Source organism: Gadus morhua, chromosome 15 (genome assembly GCF_902167405.1).
Source record: "Gadus morhua chromosome 15, gadMor3.0, whole genome shotgun sequence".
Lineage (NCBI taxonomy): Eukaryota > Metazoa > Chordata > Actinopteri > Gadiformes > Gadidae > Gadus > Gadus morhua.
In genome coordinates this window covers 12,055,866-12,075,917 of record NC_044062.1, presented here as the reverse complement: position 1 = coordinate 12,075,917, position 20,052 = coordinate 12,055,866, and the positions used below count along the sequence as shown (strand labels likewise).

The following is a 20,052-nucleotide window of genomic DNA, read 5'->3' as shown; positions in this document are numbered from 1 at the left end:
TTTAGTTTACTATTTCCTTAAGCCCATCTCCATATGTAGCCATTAATTTGTGCCAATTTTCTGTCCTTATATCCGTGCATGAATGTAAATCCGACACAACAAAATAATCAATTTTGAAAGAGCCTAATACTTTTAACATGTATGTAAAATGATTCCTCTCAAAGGCTTGTGGAAGAAGCCTGCTGTCCTTGCCATCTGTTGGAATGACCCCTCATACCAGTGCTACATTTAGCCTGGAACAGTGAGCGACACCTAGCCTTGGGTTGAACCCTCTGTGGGGTCATGGATGAGTTAAGGGACCCCCCCCCCCACACCTTAGCTGACCTTTCGACCCCTGACCAGGTCCAGGTAGATGGACTGATCTTCAGAAGCAGGGGTTAGCGTCTCCTGCTGCCTCTTCTAATTATCCTCCTTCTCCTCTTTGTCCTCTTTATTTTCCTCCTCTTCCTCCTCTTCCTCCTCCTCCATCTTTTCCTCCTTCTACCCTTGTTGTTCAGCAGCAGCAGCAGCAGCAGCTCGGGCTCTGTAATGAAACTTGACCTACCGTGTTCAGTCATGAAAGCAGGCCTGGTGTGCTGCTGCCCCTCTCTGATGATTTAAGACCCGCTCAGCGGTCAGGCACAGTGGCGGATACTTGTCATTTTTCACCCTGTCGACCCCTCCAGCTCCTAGCACCCCCCACTCCAACCCCATTCCCTACCCCCCTCCCCCCCCGCATCTCAGCATCCAAGTATTTATTCAGCTTACCGTCTGTCTGTCTGTCTCCCTCCCTCTCCCCAGGTCTCCGTAGAGGCCACATCGGTGGCCAGCCCTCTGCCCTACACTCCTCTACCTCAGGGTTCCAGGGACCCTAGGAACCACAAAGGTAATACCCCCCCCCCCCCCCCCCCCCCCCCCCCCCCCCCCCCAATCCCCTTCAAATCCACCCTCCCACAACAGACCCAACGACCACATGACCTTTTCAGACATGCTCCTCCGCACAAACCGGTTAGAAGCGGTTGGAACACGCTGAGCACGTAGCGGTTGAGCTAATTTTACGGCATAGATAAACAACATAAAATGGAGAACATCGAGGTGCTAAACCACAACATATTGAACACAACTAGGGCTCCCCTCAAAGCCTAAATATGTATTTTATTTATGCATAATATACAATACATAGTATTGCACTAGAGATAGCTAGGAGCTGGTAATCCATAACTGTAGCAGTGGCAATGAGTGGGAAACGTGTGAACTTGACACTTAAGCTTGTGTGTTCCTCAACATACGTTCATATCGATCAGATTTCATCTAGTTAATATATTGATAGTGGGAACCAATCTTAAGATATCAGTTGTAGTTTTGCTGTATTGATCTGAATATCTGTGTGTGGGAGAATGTGTGTATAGTATGACCTCTGGGGCTCATCCTGTATGACTGATATATTTAATTGACGTGCTCTATCTTTACCACCAAGGATCTTGCAGTGTAATCAATGAAGAATTATTTGATTCAAACTATTATAAACAGCAACGCAAAGACAGCTTTCACTTCACAGCTTTTAGTCAACAGTATACTATTAAGCAGACACTTTTTGTCCAGAGTGAATTACAATGAATCTACCATACATGTTATTAATTAGCAAGTACGAGTTAGGCATCTTTCTCTTAATAGCCTACTGGTTTGAACCCAGAGTTCAACTATTAACGACTAAACGACCCCAATTTATATGTAGCATTACCTTTTTCTTTCATTCCTATTGTCTGAAAACATGTACCAGGGGACAGAAATCTAGGTTTGTAGAGTGCCCTCCGCAGTCTGGCGTTTAGCGTGTGGCTCTTGGTGATATTACAGCAGTACCGCCTCCCCTGCAGGAGCCTGGTTCTCCTGGGACATCCATCACAGTCCGCCATGTTAAACCAACAGACCCTCGTGATGCCTGGACCTCCACTGCAGGGGTCAACAGTCAGGAGCAATCGCAACCCTGCGCTGATTCCCACTGAATATACCCCCGCCGCCCAGACACACACACACACACACACACATACACACAACTCTGCACACACATACGCACAAACACACACACAACTCTGCACACGTATAGACACCTCTGCACACAAACGTGTACAAACACACAAAGCTCTGCACGCATTCATGCACACACACACACACACACACACACACACACACACAGACAGACACACACACATTCACACAGCCCCACACTTCAACACACACCTGCATACCTTCTCCTACACACACACACACACACACGTAGACAACCCCGCCCTCACACACACACACACACATCCACAGTGGTTGCCAAGGACATATCTATGTCACGATTGGTGGGGGGTGAGAGGGGGGGGGGTGAGAGGGGGGTTCGCAACGGTGATGGAAGGCCCGAGTGCTTTGTCATAATCAGACCCGGCTAAGAACAGTCCATTAATAGGTGAGCGCATCGGACACATGAAGTATCCCCCCCCCCCCGCTCCAGCCTCCTCCCTCTGCCTTGTTTCAGATCGGAGCACGGCGGAAGTGACAGTCGCCATTTGTTATTTTTATGACGCGGCGCTGCAGCTTTAGATAACACAGCCTTCATCTTCGCCCTTCACCTCCTCTTTATGTGCCTGCCTCCCCGTGCCGCGCTTTATTTATCCCCGCTCCCCCTTAAACACACTCTCCTCCCTCCCGTGGCACGCGGGGACATGCCGCTGTGTCCCAGTTACGTCCCCACGATGCGAACGCAAGGGAAAACCAGCCGCTCGCCCCCTTAGAGAGACGCTACTTGCTAACCGCGGTATAGTGGGTGCTACTAAAATACATTGGTTTCGCGACAGACTTTATTTTTTTTTTAACTGTACGTCGTTGTGTCGGCCTGGCTTATTTATTGAGGAGAGATCTTTTGATTTACTATCTTTTTGTCCGGAACTTGGTCGTATGTGAGTGTGGTTATGTGTTAGCTTGGAGAGTAGGGGGAGTAGGGGGGCACATACTGTGTAGGATGAGCTTGGATTTAGCCGATCACAAATTGATACTACAGATCCCGGCCAAACGAAACATTAAGAGAGAACTTTTGATTTACTTCCTGAACTCGGTCATCGGTTGTCAGTGTGTGTGTGTGTGTGTGTGTGTGTGTGTGTGTGTGTGTGTGTGTGTGTGTGTGTGTGTGTGTGTGTGTGTGTGTGTGTGTGTGTGTGTGTTTGTGTGTGTGTGTGTACAACGAGTATTAGCCAGCAGAGTAGGGGGCATATACTGTCCTGTTGTAGCTTGGCCTTCGCAAACCAGCAGACCCGTAGCAGGTCGGACAGGGTCCTGTCAGGTGCTGAAGGAGGGTCCCCCCGTCCCCCCGTCCCCCCGTCCCGCTAATGTCACCTGTGTGGAGGCCCCGGGGCCCAGGTGCCAGAGGTAATTACGCTGGCTCGGAGCCCCCCTAAGGAGGGCCATCTCTGGCAGGTCAGTGGCTGCCGCGGGAGAGCCGGCTGGAGACATGGAGGGGATAAGACCACCGCCTCCCCACCCCCCCCACCCGACCACCCTCACCTGCCTTTGTCGGGTTTGTGGATCCAACCTAAAGGAGACAGGGGGGGGGGCAGGGTGCGGGCGGAGTGGCGACGGGGAACGAGAGGCGGTCTAAGACCTCCACCTACTGCCTCACAGCCCAGGTCAGACAACCGGCGGAGCGAAGGATCATTAAAGTAAAAGGAGAGGGAGAGAGAGGGGGAGAGAGGGGGGGAGAGAGAGGGGGAGAGAGGGAGGGAGGAACCGATAGGAGCAATGAAAAGAAAAGAGCTTCACAGAGCAAGACGGATGAACGAGAGAGCGCTAGAGAACAGATAAGAAAAGAAAAAAAGAGGAAATAGCATGAGTAAGCTAAAGAAAGTAGAGGGAGAGAGAGAGAAGATGGAGTGAACACTGGACAAAATACATCTTGTAGAAGGCAGCGGGGTTGTAGCTTGGATGATGAGGAGGAGGAGGCGGTGCAAAAGGGGCGTCGGGTGTCTGGAAGAAGTCGGCCTGAGGAGCCTTCTCCTCAGAGTCCTCCTCTGCCCTCTCCTCCTCCCTCGCCTGGTCCTGCTGTCGGCTCAGCTCTGGATCTGAACCCGGGACCTGCAGAGGCCCTTCCTCCCGGTACCGGATGTCTGTGGTCCACACCAGACCAACACAGCCCAGCGCTCAGTCCCACTTCACAACAAACCCCCCCGGCTTTCCTCCCACTGTGCCTCCAAGTACGAAATCAGTTCAAGTAAAAGCAGAACATGTCGTGTATACAAGATGCTTTCATTTATTTTTATGAGGTGATTTTTGTTTGAACTTTGATTATCCGATTTTTATTCGACTTATTATAGTGGTACAACAAAATAAGGAAACAGTAGTTCATATTCCGTTGTTTGATCTTCACGCTTCATGTATTTTTGTAAGTCATGTTTTTCTTTTATGTTTTTCTCAGCATTTCAGGGTGTTATGCGTCTCTGCACAGGTAACAGGGTTCAGGGATCACTTTGCTTAGCAGTGACGCCCGGAAACGATAGCGATATCTCAGCAAAACGACACAAAGAGAGAGATAACCGAAGAAAGATACAGCTGAAATGCTGCATGCATTGTGAACGCCTGGGGCCCTTCTGATCTTGCGAGTGCTTGGCCTGCCTGCAACTACTCTGAATGTATGCATCTCAAATGGTGCGCAACTGTTAGCAAACCCCCTAGAGGGATAGCAGATTTCAAATAAACCAACCACACCAAACAAACAAACACACACTAACACGCACGCACACACAAACACGCAAAAGAAAACTAAACTAAAAGATTTTTCTGTGACCCCCCACCCTTGGGACATCTGACATTTGTTTGGCTGTTTGGGGGGGAGGGGGGGGGGGGGGGGGGGGGGAATACAAAAATAAATAAATAAGTGAAAAAAACGAGTGGGTTAAAACAGAGAGCTGGAGCGATGGGAGCTGATCCAATCTATAGTATAAACACAACAAATGAACAACACATCTGGAAGCGTTCAGAGCAGCCCCATTAAGAGAGAGGGGGGGGGGGGGGGGGGGGGTTGGGGCTGTTTTTTATTTTGCGGTTGCCAGAATCAGGGGTAAATGATGAGGAATGGGGCTGTCAGGTCGCGAGGGGGGGGGGGCAGGGGAGAGGCCAGATGACGGAGAGGAGGGTGCTAAGCACTGCCTTTTAGGGCTCAGCTGGTACTCTGGGTGTTCTACACCTGCTGCTGCTGCTGGTGCCTCCACCCTCCATTCCCTCTCTCTCTCTCTCTCTTTCTCCCTCTCTATCTCTCTCTCTCTCTCTCTCTGTCTCTCTCTCTCTCTGTCTCTCTCTCCCCCCCCCCCCCCCTCTCTCTCTCTCTCTCTCTCTCTCTCCTCTCTCTCTCTCTCTCTCTCTCTCTCTCTCTCTCTCTCTCTCTCTCTCTCTCTCTCTCCCCTCTCTCTCTCTCTCCCCTCTCTCTCTCTCTCTCTCCCTCTCCCTCTCCTCTCTCTCTCTCTCTCTCTCTCTCTCTCTCTCTCTCTCTCTCTCTCCCTCTCCCTCTCCCTCTCTCTCTCTCTCTCTCTCTCTCTCTCTCTCTCTCTCCTGCTCCACCCTCTCCTTCTCCCTACCCCTCTTACTGCAGAAGACATCTGGATGGGTAGCTAATCTAATGGATGAGGAGAGTTGCTGGTGCTGATTCTTAGGGGTTGTCATGGCGAGGACACATGGCCGTGAGGGAGGCGTCTGACTGATGACTTAATGCTCCATTATTGCGTCTTGTGGCCTTGTTTTTGGTTGTTAGTAGAACTTTACACAGAGAGGAAATGGAAGTTGGAAGGTTTTTTATTTCAGTATTGAATAAGGCCTATAATAAATGGAAAGTATTAATACTATTACTGCCAATAACCCTGGCAACAATGAGAAACACTTAATTCTAAATCTGTGTGTGGTGTTTGTTGGTGTGCTTGTGCCTGGCCTACTGAGCCCCAGATCCTATCTACTGTAGCTCTCTCAGGGTGCAATGAAAGCAGCCTATATACAGCCCCCCCCCCCCTTCCCCTCCCCTAACCGATAGGATGATTTGAAAAGAAACCTTGAACTGTCTCGTGCGTAGTTGATTTAATTCAACTGAATGAGGGGTCACACAACACATCTATCAGTAACGAGCCCTCTCTCTGAAGCTTCTCCTCAGAGGGTGGTATTTTACGGATCAAGTGTGGTCAGCTTTCAAACACGGGGGTACATGAAAGCCTATAGAGCTGACGTACTGGGACGAAGACAATGGCAACACCTCGGATTATTTATTACATCTTACAATGCTCACAGGATAGGAGAGTGAGAGAGAGACTATGGCGGTTGGATGTGAGAGAGACTGTGGAGATGGATGAGGAGAGAGAGAGTTGGGATACTATTGGGATGGATGAGGAGGGAGTGAGAGAATCCAGATAGCACTTGAGAGTGTGATAGAGAGAGAGAGAGAGAGAGAGAGAGAGAGAGAGAGAGAGAGAGAGAGAGAGAGAGAGAGAGAGAGAGAGAGAGAGACCATGATTATGACTTTGAAAAGAAAGGACAGAGAGCCAAATTGGAACCAGTAATCCAAAAAAAAGGAATGCAAACTCCCCTTCCACCCCAGCCTCGGTACAGTGACGATGAGCCCCTTCAAAATCTGCCTCTTCTATTCCATTTCCTCCCCCCACACCGACTCGATTAAACGCCCAGAGAACCTCCATAACTTCCCTGACACTTTCAACTGTGGAGCTCCCCGCCCCGGCACTCCTGAACTGCTTTGAAACCGGCGCCTTCCACCACCAGTCTTCATGCCTACGTTAACTGATGGCATCTCTCTCCCTCTCTCTGATGCTCGCTCGCTCTCTCTCTTCTTTTAAACGATCTCTCTCTCTGTCGATCTGTCTGTCTCTCTCTCTCTCTCTCAGTCCCTCATTCGCTCTTTCTGTCTCTCTCTCTCTCTCTTCCCTCCCTCACTCTTTCTCTGTCTGAATAATTCTGTTTGTGCCAGGTTTTGTAGGGGAGAATGTCAGTGACACTATTGTTTTTATTTTTTTCTCTTTTTATTATTTTTTTACCTTTTTCCGTTTGATGTCGACCGAGTGAGTCTCTCTCTCTCTCTCTCTCCAGAGAGCCCTGAGTTCTTAAAACGATGTCGGAAGCGAACAGCCGTGACTTCCAAGCGGAGAGATATTGCTGTCAGGTTCCTGTGTCGGGCCCCGTCTTTGTTTTATTCTGAGGTGTTTGTTTGTAAGCCAGGTTTTTCTGCTTTGCTTTTAAAAGTAAACATTTCTGCCTCTCGCTCTCTCCCTCACCCTCTCCCTCTCTTTTCCGTCTCTCGTCGTTATTAAGGGATGCTTATTAAAAGAGTCAGGGTTGTAAATGAGACAGATGTGTTTTTGACTAAAAGGGGATCTAAACTGTAGAATAATGTTGCCACTTAGTGCACGGATCAAATGTGACGTTTGAGAGCGGAGTTATTTTAAGTCACTGCAACAAAGGAAATGAGAGTGTGGTTGTTTTTTACATAATCTGAAAGGATGAATCACTTTTTAACGATTTATTTTTTGGCATGTAATTTGTTTCAGTCCATCAACTAAACTCACATTGTTTCTTTATTATAATATTAATAATGATGAAAAGGATCATATTAAACCTTGTTAAGCGCCTTAGCCTTACTATAATTCATCGGAACCAGCTGGAATAATATAAAACAAAACTTTGAACTGTTCTTCCCCCATTGGGGACATATTCACCCCCCACCACCCCACCACTCTCTGAAATAATACTCCCCTTCATTCCCATCGCAGCCAATCCTGTATCATTTCCTGGTTTATAAAGAGCCAATCAGACTAACCCATTTCAGAAAGTACTCTCAAACTGCCCAAACAGTGGCGAGCAGCGAGCAATATGTCAAACGGATAGACAAGGACACAAGTTTTTCCCTGCAAAACCCCGGAGCCCGAGCTTGCTGCTGCAATAACACGGGCCTTTTCTTGGTCCGCTTCCCAGTCGCGACGGCCACTCTCAGGAAAACGCAGCACTGCATAAATCAAACCAAATGGATCGACCATACTGCAGGAGTCCGCCATGAAAAAAGGGGGGAGAAGGTGGGGTGGAAGGGGTTGCTAATGCAGTCAAACGATTATTCATGTTCCGCCATGATTTGTTGCCCCGGTCGTTCAGGATATCTGAGCCCTGGTCTTGAGTCTTGAGTCGTCGTCGTCGTCCCCCCACACCCCCCACCTCCTCTCCCCTCCATCACCCCTGTCTAACTCCTCCGTTCTCCTCATCCCGCGTGCCAGAAGTTAGGAGAAGCAGGAGGAGGCGGTGGAGGCGGAGGAGGAGGCGGAGGCCCTCCTGGTCTGCGTAGGTTGGAAGTCCATCATGGTAATTTATGACGGGGGGCCGCGATGGCCAGATGGTTCCGGGGTATTTTTACAGCAGGATGGATCGAGGGTCCACGCGTTTTCTTTTGTGTTCGTAACCCTTGAAACAAATGGCCCAGCGCGCTGTTACGGGTTGTGTGTGTGTGTGTGTGTGTGTGTGTGTGTGTGTGTGTGTGTGTGTGTGTGTGTGTGTGTGTGTGTGTGTGTGTGTGTGTGTGTGTGTGTGTGTGTGCGCGGCGGGGGGTGTGTGCCTGTGTGTGTGGGCTGTTGGGCGGGTGACTAGCCTTCATGTTGATGAAGAGCCACTAATACTGTGGCAGATGCTAGACAACTTGTCATCGTGGAGAGGCGAGGAGATGCCACCAGAATACCTCCCTAATAGCTTTATAATTATTGTACGAAAACCTGTGGTGTTTACAGAGGAATATCCAAAAGGACAAATTTTTCATATTTCCTGGCGTTCGTGGAAGCATGACTAAAGATTGTGGACAATATTAAGCATGTTGGTTTATGTGCGTACAGCTCTGTGCCTGTATCCTTGATGCCCGTCTTATTTTTTTTGCATGAATTAAATTTGGATTTGATTGGATCTTGGGGGGCAACTGATCTCCGTCAGTAATAATTCAAGATGAAAACATGCCTTCCAGCCGACTCCTTTTAATGGCTCCAACAAATTAGATTCCAGTCCCCTTGGTGGACAGTCCATCATGCAGGGTGACAACACATTCTGCATGGCTTAACAACCACGCTACATCACCCAACCCCTCTGTCAGGCCAGGGGTGTAAACGCAGGCCCGGCTCGCTCATATAATCACTGGTGCAGTTTAAAAAAAAAAAAAGAAGGGGACAAGTATAGATCATTTAAAACAGCAATATGCACTGCAGTAACGGCCAGCGGCCTGGGCGCAGTACAATCATCCACTTCTGATCGCCGCTGAACGTACACTGTGTTCCTGGTGAATACGCCAGGGAAAGCACACTCACACACACTCACGCACATACTTATACAGATATGCGCGCAGCCGCGCACACACGCAACCTGATGTAGTACACGCACTTAAATGCATGCAAACACACGCGAAAACACATACACAAACACACACTCACGCAGACTCACACAAACAATCACTCACACCTGTGTTTTGAACTTCAAACAACAACGACAACATATTCATTTATACAGTACACACACACGTGCACACACGCACACACACACACATACATACCAGATATCCTCAGTGCTGTTGTTGCAGACGGAGCCAAACTCATCTGTCAATTACGCTAAGCTCCATTGGGCCGTTGTCTAAACTGTTTTCCCGCTCAACGGCGAAGCCAGTGATTTATCGCCAGCCGCCCCCCGCATCAATATACAATTGAGAGACACTAAGCTGTGATGTCTGAGCGCAAACTATTGTCAGGGCATCGGCATAGCTCACATTAACTGCTATTCAGATTATTCATCGCGACGGCACGGAGCCGTGTTGGAAAAGCCGCGTGTGAATTTGTTGCTTGTGAAGGGAGAGGAAGAGAGAGTCGCTTTCCTTCTACAGGAAATCCGTCTATTACGTTTTGGCTTCTTTATGTGGTGCTGCAGTTTTATTTAGTATTAATTAGTCATTTAGCAGATGCTTCTCTCCAGGAGATGACAGTGATTCATTTAGATACATGTCATTCATGACTAGGTAGGGACCAGCAGATCTTGACGAGAGGACTGCAGACAATGTGGTTCAAACGCAGAACGTAAAGCCACCTTTAATTCTCTTTAAATCTGGGTAGCAATCAGAGCACTATCGCAGGTCGCAGTGCACCGCTTTCCGGCCAATGGGTGGAAACGTTCGAATGTCACTTCGATTATAAAGACAAATCTTAAAGGCCGGTGTGTCTTTTACAGTCTGCTACACCGCTTTAAATATTCCACTTTGTAAAAAAAAAAAAAAGATCACACACACATATAAGAGCCAGGTCACAGAAATCCCGGGGAGTTCAAACCCAACCTTTATTTTTTTCTTCTATCTGTCAGACAGATCTGCAGAGGACGTCTGTGAGCCACAGGAGCAGGTCCTTCTGTCAGCATAATGCGAGCCGACAAGTTATTTCACTGTCATTATTTGATCACTAGATCTTTTGTGACGGGCCGCCACGCTGGCAGATGATTGGATAGACAGAGTCATTTAGGGTCGCAGATATGAATTTATTCCAGATTGCAGTGATTTGGTGGGCTGCTTTTACTGCAGTCTAACCCTCTGGGTGGACTCTCGTTCAGAGCCTCGCCCTCTGACCTCTCAGCGTCTCCGCTCGGCTATGGGCTCTGGTCTGGGCTCTTCTCTGGGAAAAAGGAGGAGTTTGTCTCTGAAGTGTTTCATGAAATCAGCTCATTGAATATGGACTCACACATCACACAATATGGAAACATATAAATTGGTTGATTTTAATTTAGACTCATTTTGTATCATTTCAAATATTTGTATCATTGATGAATGTTAAAAATATAAAACCTTATGTAGAACAATAAGAAAAAAAATATGGAATATGGAAATATACACATTTATAGACTTCAATATTGTGTCACTGCCAATATAATGAATTTATAAATTATAGGAAATTCTGAAATAAACAATTAGAAAATATATATATACATTTATGGATTACATTGTTTCAATGACCGATATATTTCTCAAATCTAAGAAATGACGTGGAAGGTTAACAAAAATAATCCATGCATACTTTCAAAATAAAAGTATGAGAATGTCTCCATGTATGAACAAACAAACAAAAGTTCCAGTGTGTGTCTCTGTTTCGACTGCAGCCCTATGGCAACGTTTGGCCGAAGCCGCTCCATCTGCACTGCTGTGTACACCTTTCCGGGGGGCACAATTAAAAGTTAAGACTCCGGCAGCTGGAGAGAGAGAGAGAGAGAGAGAGAGAGAGAGAGAGAGAGAGAGAGAGAGAGAGAGAGAGAGAGAGAGAGAGAGAGAGAGAGAGAGAGAGAGAGGGAGAGAGGAAAGAGAGAGAGAGAGAGAGAGAGAGAGAGAGAGAGAGAGAGAGAGAGAGAGAGAGAGAGAGAGAGAGAGAGAGAGAGAGAGAGAGAGAGAGAGAGAGAGAGAGAGAGAGAGAGAGAGAGATGGCAACGGCAACGGCAACGGTTTAGGCGAGAAATAAAACAAATTCATTCAATGTCTGGTGGTGGGGTCTTGGTGGGCATTCTGTGACCCTGAGAAGGCAATGTCTTTGGGCTAGCCAAACGCCGGGCTAGCTTTTTGGGTGCCCTCTTAAGACGAAAAAAACTCAAATGTTATCGCGGGTTAGCAAATAACGAGCTATAGACTTTTGTATATTTTTCAAGAATGTGTGAAAACTATTTTGGAAGAAACAAAATAAAATGAAGTCAAGGTCCTATCAGGTAATGCAGAGGGAACATTATGATGTACTGTTGTGTATATTATTATTGTTTTGCTTTATGTAGCAGGCAGTAGGTCCTAATGGTGGTGCTTGTGAGTGGAGGGTGATATTCAGATAACCTTGGGAGGGGAGAGAGAAAGAGATAACACAGCCATGGGCTCTCTCGCTCTCTCTCTCTCTCTCTCTCTCTCTCTCTCTCTCTCTCTCTCTCTCTCTCTCTCTCTCTCTCTCTCTCTCTCTCTCTCTCACCCTCTCTCTCCCCCGCCCCACCCCTCTAACCCTAACCCATTATGGCTGAGTAACTGCCCGGGCCAAAGCATAAACATCTGATATCTGCTGTAGTTTAAACAGCACCTTGGGGCTGGAACACAGAATATAGTTGGTTGTTTTCCTGGGTTCTTATTGTCCAGCTTTCGCTCCCAAAAGAATGACCTCCCAGTTCAGGTTTGTGGGCTGTTACCGCGGGCTGTGTGTTGGACTGCGAGTCCGTACCGTAGCTCCAACGATGGAGGCGAGACGGCCGAGCCGAGGGGAATTACACGCCGTGATTTGTACCCGATAACGTTTGGCTCATTAACTCCCCTGCCCCCGAGAAGACATCCAGCCCCTATTAGATTTGGAAACTCCCCCCTACACCCCGTACCCCATTCCCACACCCCTGCCCGTACCTCAGCCGAGGCTCAAGGAAGCCAGGCCAAGCATAAAACAGTCCGCTGTGTGAGCCCTGAAACATGGACCATTATAATTAGCCCTGTCAAGTCCTGGCCCTCTACAACCCCCATGCAGATAATATGATAATATGTCTTCATAACCGGCTGACCTTACATGCTCAATATTTCTCTCCTTATGAAGATTACATGTCAATAAAGTAATTGAGTCGCTGGGGGGTGTCTTGGTGTGAGGGGTGGATGTAGGAGGGGGGGAGGGGAGGGGGGGAGGGGGGGGGAGGGGCACGCAAGTGAAGATTTAGGCTATTGGACTTTGCAGGGCAGTGATGTACGAGCGTTATTATTCTACCTGTCAGGGGATGAGGGGGAGAGGGGTGGGGGGGGAGAGGGGTGAGGAGGACAGTCCGAGGGTGTCGAGGCTGGGAGGGGGAGGGGGAGGGGGGATGAGAGAGAGACAGACGGAGGGAGTGAGGGAGGGAGATAAGGAAAGAGCGAGAGGTATGAAATGGAGGAGGGGGGGGTCAAGGAAATAATGAAGGGGGAGGGAAGAGAGAAAAGAGGGAGGGAGGGAGGGAGGGAGACAAAAAAAGGGGGAAATAATGTGTGTGTGTGGGGGGGGGGGGAGTGAGGAACACAGTGAAGCAGCAGAGAGGAAAGAGCCGTGGAGGAGAGTGAGATAAAGAAAGATGGATAGGAAGAAAGGAGAGGTGCTTGAGGAGGGGGTTTGGGGGGGAGGGAATGAAGAAGGAGAGAAGAAGAACAGGCGAGGTCATTCTTCACAGGGAGGGACAGATCGACAGTTAATCACCCCCTCCTCCTCTCGTCCATTTATCTCTCACAACTCCCCCCCTCCTTCACTTCCTCCCTGAATATGAAGGGCAGTGGGGGGTTGGGTGATCGTGGTGGAGTCATATTAATTAAGAGAAGTACAGACTGGTGGTAGAGCCATCTGTCTGTACAGATACGGCACAGGCCCCCCCGGTGAGACGAGGAACCAGCGCCACCGCACGACCCCGCGTCTATTATCACCTCTGCCCCGCACCTGATTGGCCGCTGTGGTGGGAGGAAGCGGTGACGGGAATGAGGGGCCAACCGGCGCAGGAGCATGGCGTGATGTCACAGAGCCATTGTCTCGGGACCATGTTATCACACCGGATGCTGATGACGGTGTTTTTTTCTTTTCTTTTGCTCGGCAAAATGTAAGCAGTGGGATGTGTTTGTGGGTTCGCACGCATGCGTTTTTGCCTGTTGACTGATTTGTTTGTAATATTTGAACAAAGTCTACCCAATGACTTGTCCATCATACACAGTCTGTGGGGTCATTCCTGCAAACCGGTCAGAGGTGAATAGATGTGAAAATGAGGCACGCGCACACGATGGGCTGGTGTTTGCCCGAGAGAGCCAGACTGAGGGATGAAGGGTGGGACGCACACACACACACACACAAAGACAAAAGAGGGTCCTCCACCATGGTAACGGATATTTTACAGCGTCCCCTCGGATTAGGACCCCCCCCCCCCCCCCCCCCCCACCCCCATCACGATTGATGTGTTTCAGTCGGGTGAAGGCCTAATGTGAGTGATCCTGGCTCTCCCTGCTTGTGACATGTGGCTCTCGGCTAACGCTCATCCGTGTTGATGGGCTCGACACCCCGCCACACCACACTACCCTCACCCTCACCTTCTCCTCCGCTTCCTCCTTGCTATCCCTCCCTCTCCCTCACACTCTCTCTCTCTCTCTCGCTCTCTGTCTTTCTCTCTCTCTCTCTCTCTCTCCCTCTCTCTCTCTCTCTCTCTCTCTCTCTCTCTCTCTCTCTCTCTCTCTCTCTCTCTCTCTCTCTCTCTTTTTCCATCCCTCTCTCTCTCTCGCTCTGTCTCTCCCTCCCTCTCTGTCTCACTCTAACTCCCTCTCCCTCCCTCTCTGTCTCTCTCTCTCTCTTTTTCCATCTCTCTCTCTCTCTCTCTCTCTCCCTCTGTCTCTCTCTCTCTCTCTCTCTCTCTCTCTCTCTCTCTCTCTCTCTCTCTCTCTCTCTCTCTCTCTCTCTCTTTCCCTCTGTCTCTCTCTCTCTCTCACTCCCTCTCTCTTTCTCTCCATCCTCGGTCGTCCTATCATCTTCTCTCTCTGTCATCATCCTTCCATCTATCATTCTTTCTTTTTCTCTCAGCGACCTCTTCTACTTCTCTCATCTCATCCGCTACCTCCCTCTGTCTCTTTCTCATCATCCACCGCTCCCATCCCTCTCTTTCAACCTTTCTCTGCCCATCACCCCCCCCCCCCCCCCCCCCCCCCCCCCCCGCCCGCTTCACCCCCTGGTGCGCTTTTATTTCCGCCTCCGTCCCTGTTTCCTGTCACCGTGTCACGTCCGATCACCGTACGGCTCGCCAGGCACCCATCCAGGCCGGCAGCAGCGGCGATCGCAGGGAGTAGGAGTGGGGAGGGAGAGAGAGGCACTGAGAGAGGCTGCAGTCCCAGGTACAGAACTCCCCTGGCCTAACAGGTGTCACGGCCCGCCCGCTGAGATGACTCTAATAACGGGGGAAGGAGGGCTCGGCCCGGGTGAGGCAGTAAGCAGGCCAGCTGGGATGCAGGGGTAATAAGTGTTGCATGTCTGCAGCCGGTGGGGGGGGGGGGGAGAGAGTGTGAAGTGGGGAGCGGGTTGAGACGACTGGAGGGCTGGATGGAGCTGCTGGAGGTCCGACAGGGGACGAATGGGGAGCCAGGCGTCAGATTGGTATTGATATGTGTCAGGCTAGAGGTTGTCTGGTTAAGAGTGTTTAGAGTCAGACAAGTAGCGGTTCATTGGCTCGGCTTTGAATATATGTATGGCGTTATGCGCCCCCTGGGATTAGAGTCAATATATTAAAATGAATGCGGCCATTTCTTTGAGGGCATGTGTGTGTGTTAATAGTGGGCCCTACTAGACATCCGTGCATGTGCGTGTGCGTGTTCAAAGCCGTACCGGCAGGCTCTTATCGTGGGGTACAAACCGGCGGCCATCTCTGATTTGACAGAGATTAGTGCTGACAGGTAGCGAGGTGCCATTTTGTCCACTGAAGCGCAAAGTCCATCATTGTCTGCGCGGTTGGCTTTACTTAACAGGGCACTCAGCCGCCGACATCGTCTCAACGGCAAACAAAACACTGTCATCGTCGTGGGGGTTGTCATTTCTTTCTTTTTTTCTTTTTCTCGCCATCCATTTTTATTCCAAGGCCCTCCCGTGAGGAATACCCCTTGGAAAAAGGTGACAAATCCCAGCGACTGTGTTTAAACAAACGCTTAGAGTTCGGAGCAACAAAGGCTGTAACAGTATATCCTCCGAGATACAAAAATGTTCTCTCTAACCTTTCATCCCCAATTTTTCCTTTTTTTCTGTCTCCGTACCTATTTGCCAGACTAAGAGCGTTTTACACACCGCGATGTCCCTTTCATTGATATTGCCATCATTGTCCTTCTCTGAGCGTGGCTATCTCGACGCGAGCAGCTTCCCCCCTTTGAGCGCTTTTTATGTGCTTGTAATTGACCTGACAATGGGGTTCATTACGCAGTCCCTTTCATGCTGTTTTGCCCGATAATTATTATTTAATGCGTTCGGAACGCCGAGCATCATTAATTCATCCCTTCCTCCAATGTCAAAGCGACGAGCGTCGGAAGTTATCGCTCTCTGGTGATGAATATAATGCTCTTTTTGTTATTGAATCCTGTCCCAGTGATTAAACCCCCTCACGGACTGGCCGTCGCCGCCCGGCCTCATTAACGGCGCCATTAAGCGGATGCAGTCCAATCGCTAATTGCGGTTTTCTCTTCTTCTTTCTTTTTTTTTTTGGGGGGGGGGGGTCATTCAGAGCCACTCATCATGGCGTTTTTTCCTTTTAATGAGAATTCCTGGGTGTGACGAAGAACACCATCGATCAGTGTCACGCGGGGCCCCCGACGCTGTGTAGTGATTGGTCGGCGGTGGGTTTACGGTCGGGGAACAGGCCACTCGTGTGAGTGTGTTTATGATCATCCGGTGTCATTAGAGGGGGGGGGGGTACACGCACCGTCTTCCTTTCCGAGCAGCGGCGACGAGATACCTTTTTCAATAACCGGGAAAAGCAGTAAATAAGCCACTTGTCATAATGGCGCTGACAGGAGAGTATTCACGTTTATGCAAGTAAGTGTTTCCTGTTGGACCCTTGGTGCGCCGGCGACGCGATACCCGTGTGTCTAGATAGCTGTGCTTAAAGGGATTAGTACTTTGTAAGACGGCCCCTCGGCCGTCTAAAAGCAGCCAGCTCTTATCTCCGGGCGCCAGAGCGACTGTAACCAGTGTTCGCCACCCGTTCAACGTGGAATAAATGTCACCAAAATTAATTTCACACTCCCCCACCCCCCCCCTTCTCTTTTTTTTCCCATTAGACCAGGCACCAGCTGTAATCTCTTCCCTTAGTCAAAATGTATGTCCCTGAGAATTCAATTTCCTTCCCACACTTCTCCTTATAAGCTGGGAGCGCAAAGACTGATAGGCATTTATCTGGTTATGAGTGTAATTCGCTCATCAATTAATAATGCCAGCCTCCATTTGCCGGTTTTGATTCAAGTCATTTGCTGAATAGACATTGATGGATTGTCACTTTTCAAGGGCAAACTGTCGCCACCGAGCCGTTAAAACAGCCCATTTCCTTTACTGTGGAGGGGTGATAGAACTGCTTATTTGTTCTGTTTATATCTAAGGTTATCGGTCCATAAAGTGAAACCCAAACTTTCTCCCGAAATAAAGATAACGTAATACATGGCAAACAATATGTAGAACCTTTTATTATAAAAGGTATAATAACTGTCAAGTTTGCAAAGCAAAAGGAAATAATGCTGTGAATCACAAGTAAAAATGTTATTATATGTTGTTAATCAGTGGTGTGTTGCCATGACCCCACGACCTCACCCTGATAACACCTCAGCTTAGCACGGCAAATACTTAATATGTTTCTCTTTCGCATTCTCTCTCTGTCACTATTTTCTGTCTCCAATACATATCTTGCTCCTCTTTCTTATTCATCTTTCAACATCTTATATTTATTGAAAAATATATTTGTTGTCTCTCACACATCACACCTTCAGCTGTCCTATTTGATCAGGTCAAGACAATTGTCGATTAGGGAAACCCGAATTTGGTTCCTCATTTTTAAACAAATAGTTGTATAGGGGCCAGGATAGAGGACTGGTCAGTGTGTTTTAATCTCCAATGTCTACCTGTAACCAGATTGTGGACTCGAATCTAAAGGAAACTCTAGTTGCACAAATATCCAGTAAGATTTTTGAAATACATCAAATGATCTGAATAACAGTCAGTATTGTCGTTGTGTTGAGATCAAGAAAATTATAGCAAATTTATGTCATAGCATGATGTAATGATTTTGAATGTGACGACAGCATAACCAACGTCTATCTGACAGGGCCGCATATACCTTAGTGATTTAGTGATTTGGAATGACATCAGAGCTTCATCCGTTTAGTCGTTGGAGGAATGAATATGCCTTCACAGACTGTTTCTCGCCTCCGATCGATGCCTATACCATGCAATGCTAAGCTACATCCGTTATGCAAGCAGTAATCAATCTGAGCTCCTCCTCTTCCAACAGACAGATCAAAATGCAGTAAAGACAAGCTGACAATAGCAGCAGCAGAGTAGTCTAATGGTGTTTAGGGGCTTTTTTTTCTCATCGTTAAGGTTCTGGGTTTGAACGCCAATGTCTGCGGTGGACTTGTAGACATCAACTCCTCTATAACACACTACACTTCTACAATAATTCACTGTAAGACGCTCTGGATAAAGGAGTCAAATACAGTAACTTCCTAAACATCCAGTCTTATATCAATAGGTTTTTGTCAGACCTTTTGAAGGAAAATAAATCAACAGCAAAAATAAGCCCAAAATACTAGCCCATAAGGAAGCCCTCGCCTGAGAGAGACTATTTAATAGTAGCCCGGCCTCCCCCTTCGGTCCCGGCAACCTCCGGTCCCCCACCCACCCACCTCCATCTCCACCCCTCCGCCGCCCCCTACCAGCAGCAGCTCTGCCTGGGTGAAAAATGGGGGACATTTCCCTGATAGCCGGTGTGGATGTGGAGGGTATAAATGGCTAATGAATTACAGATGAACATTGGCGCAAATTAATCTTCCTGATGGCCCAGGGTTATGTGGCAGCCATTTAAAAGTTTAATCAATACGCTGGAGTTGAGAACATGCAGGCGCTGCAGTTGTCCAGGCCCAGTAAACGACGAGGGAGGAAATAGGGCTGGAGGGGGGGGGGTGGGGGGGGGGGCAGTGCATAACAGCTGTATATAAATACAGGTGTGTGTGTGTGTGTGTGTATACTGTATATGTTTAATGGACTAAACATTGTCTACTGGGAGAGGATGAATGCCACTTCAACTCAAGTTAAACAAATGGTACCTTGACTGTTTAGCTCATAGATTAATAAGAGTAAAATCAACTTTTATGCTGTCATATTAAGCCGCTTCATGACTTTTATAAACCTATACACTCATTGAACAGAACTTGATGCCAGAAGGCTGGCTTCCAAAGGGGTTTCAGTTGTGCTTAAATCCCATATTAGGCCCTGTTTAGATAGGGTTTGTGTGAGTGTATCTTATGTCTTTAAAGTGCAAGCAAACAGCAATCCAACAGCCGGAACAGCACCACCTCTGGTGAAATTATGGAAATGCGAGTCATTGTAGTCCCTCTCCCCTCTCCCAAACTAGTAAGCTAGTAGCACGTCATTATAACCCATCTTACTATCTATCTTTTGTATGTATATCAATGAAATCAATTGGCCCTCAATTTGACCCATGCCATGCATATGATTTGACCAGCGTTTTGTTAATATCATTGGTTGTTTTGGCTGGCCAACTCCACCAGCGTCAGGTATAAAATAGGTAGAAGGATAATTTTCACATCCTCATGTTGAATCAGGAAGAACTCACACATAATAGCCTCCTACCTTAGTATATAGGAAATACATTGCAGAATAAGACAAAGATAAAGAAGAAGATCAACTTTATGAATCGCCATGGAGAAATTCAGTCTCTGCATTACTACCGTTCGGTAATCTGGGATGAAGCAGGTCAATAAGGTATTCATTTAGAGAGGATGTAGTTCCACTACATGCTGAGAACTCCTTTTAATCAGTGAGGTGTACAAATATGGAAACACAGGGGGACATTTCTAATGAAAGTGGCTGTCAGGTTCCCCGTCGTCATTCTCCTGCCAAAAGACACACACACATACACACACAGACACACACACAAACAAGTAAAGAACCGGCCTACTCATACCCAAGTGAAACAATTTAATCTCTATCTGGTGTGTCCTGCATGACAAGGCATTGTGCGTGCCAAGCGGCAACTCTGGAGTCCCGGAGAAGAATAGAGTTGCCCTGGCAGTGGGTTTATACCACACAGGGGGGTCATCTGATCTGTCTGCACAGAGAGAGAGAGAGAGAGAGAGAGAGAGAGAGAGAGAGAGAGAGAGAGAGAGAGAGAGAGAGAGAGAGAGAGAGAGAGAGAGAGAGAGAGAGAGAGAGAGAGAGAGAGAGAGAGAGAGAGAGAGCGGGAGAGAGAGAGAGCGGGAGAGAGAGAGAGAGAGAGAGAGAGAGA

The 20,052-nt window shown here is 48.2% G+C and overlaps 1 long non-coding RNA gene across 1 annotated transcript in view; it reads left to right on the top strand.

Moving 5' to 3' along the window:
* Positions 1-750: 750 nt before the first annotated feature.
* Positions 751-20,052, top strand: part of LOC115559626 (uncharacterized) — a 25,838-nt gene continuing 6,536 nt past the window's right edge. Inside the window, exon 1 of the long non-coding RNA XR_003979618.1 lies at positions 751-865. This is a non-coding gene — a long non-coding RNA (uncharacterized LOC115559626). The remainder of the gene's footprint in view (positions 866-20,052) is intronic.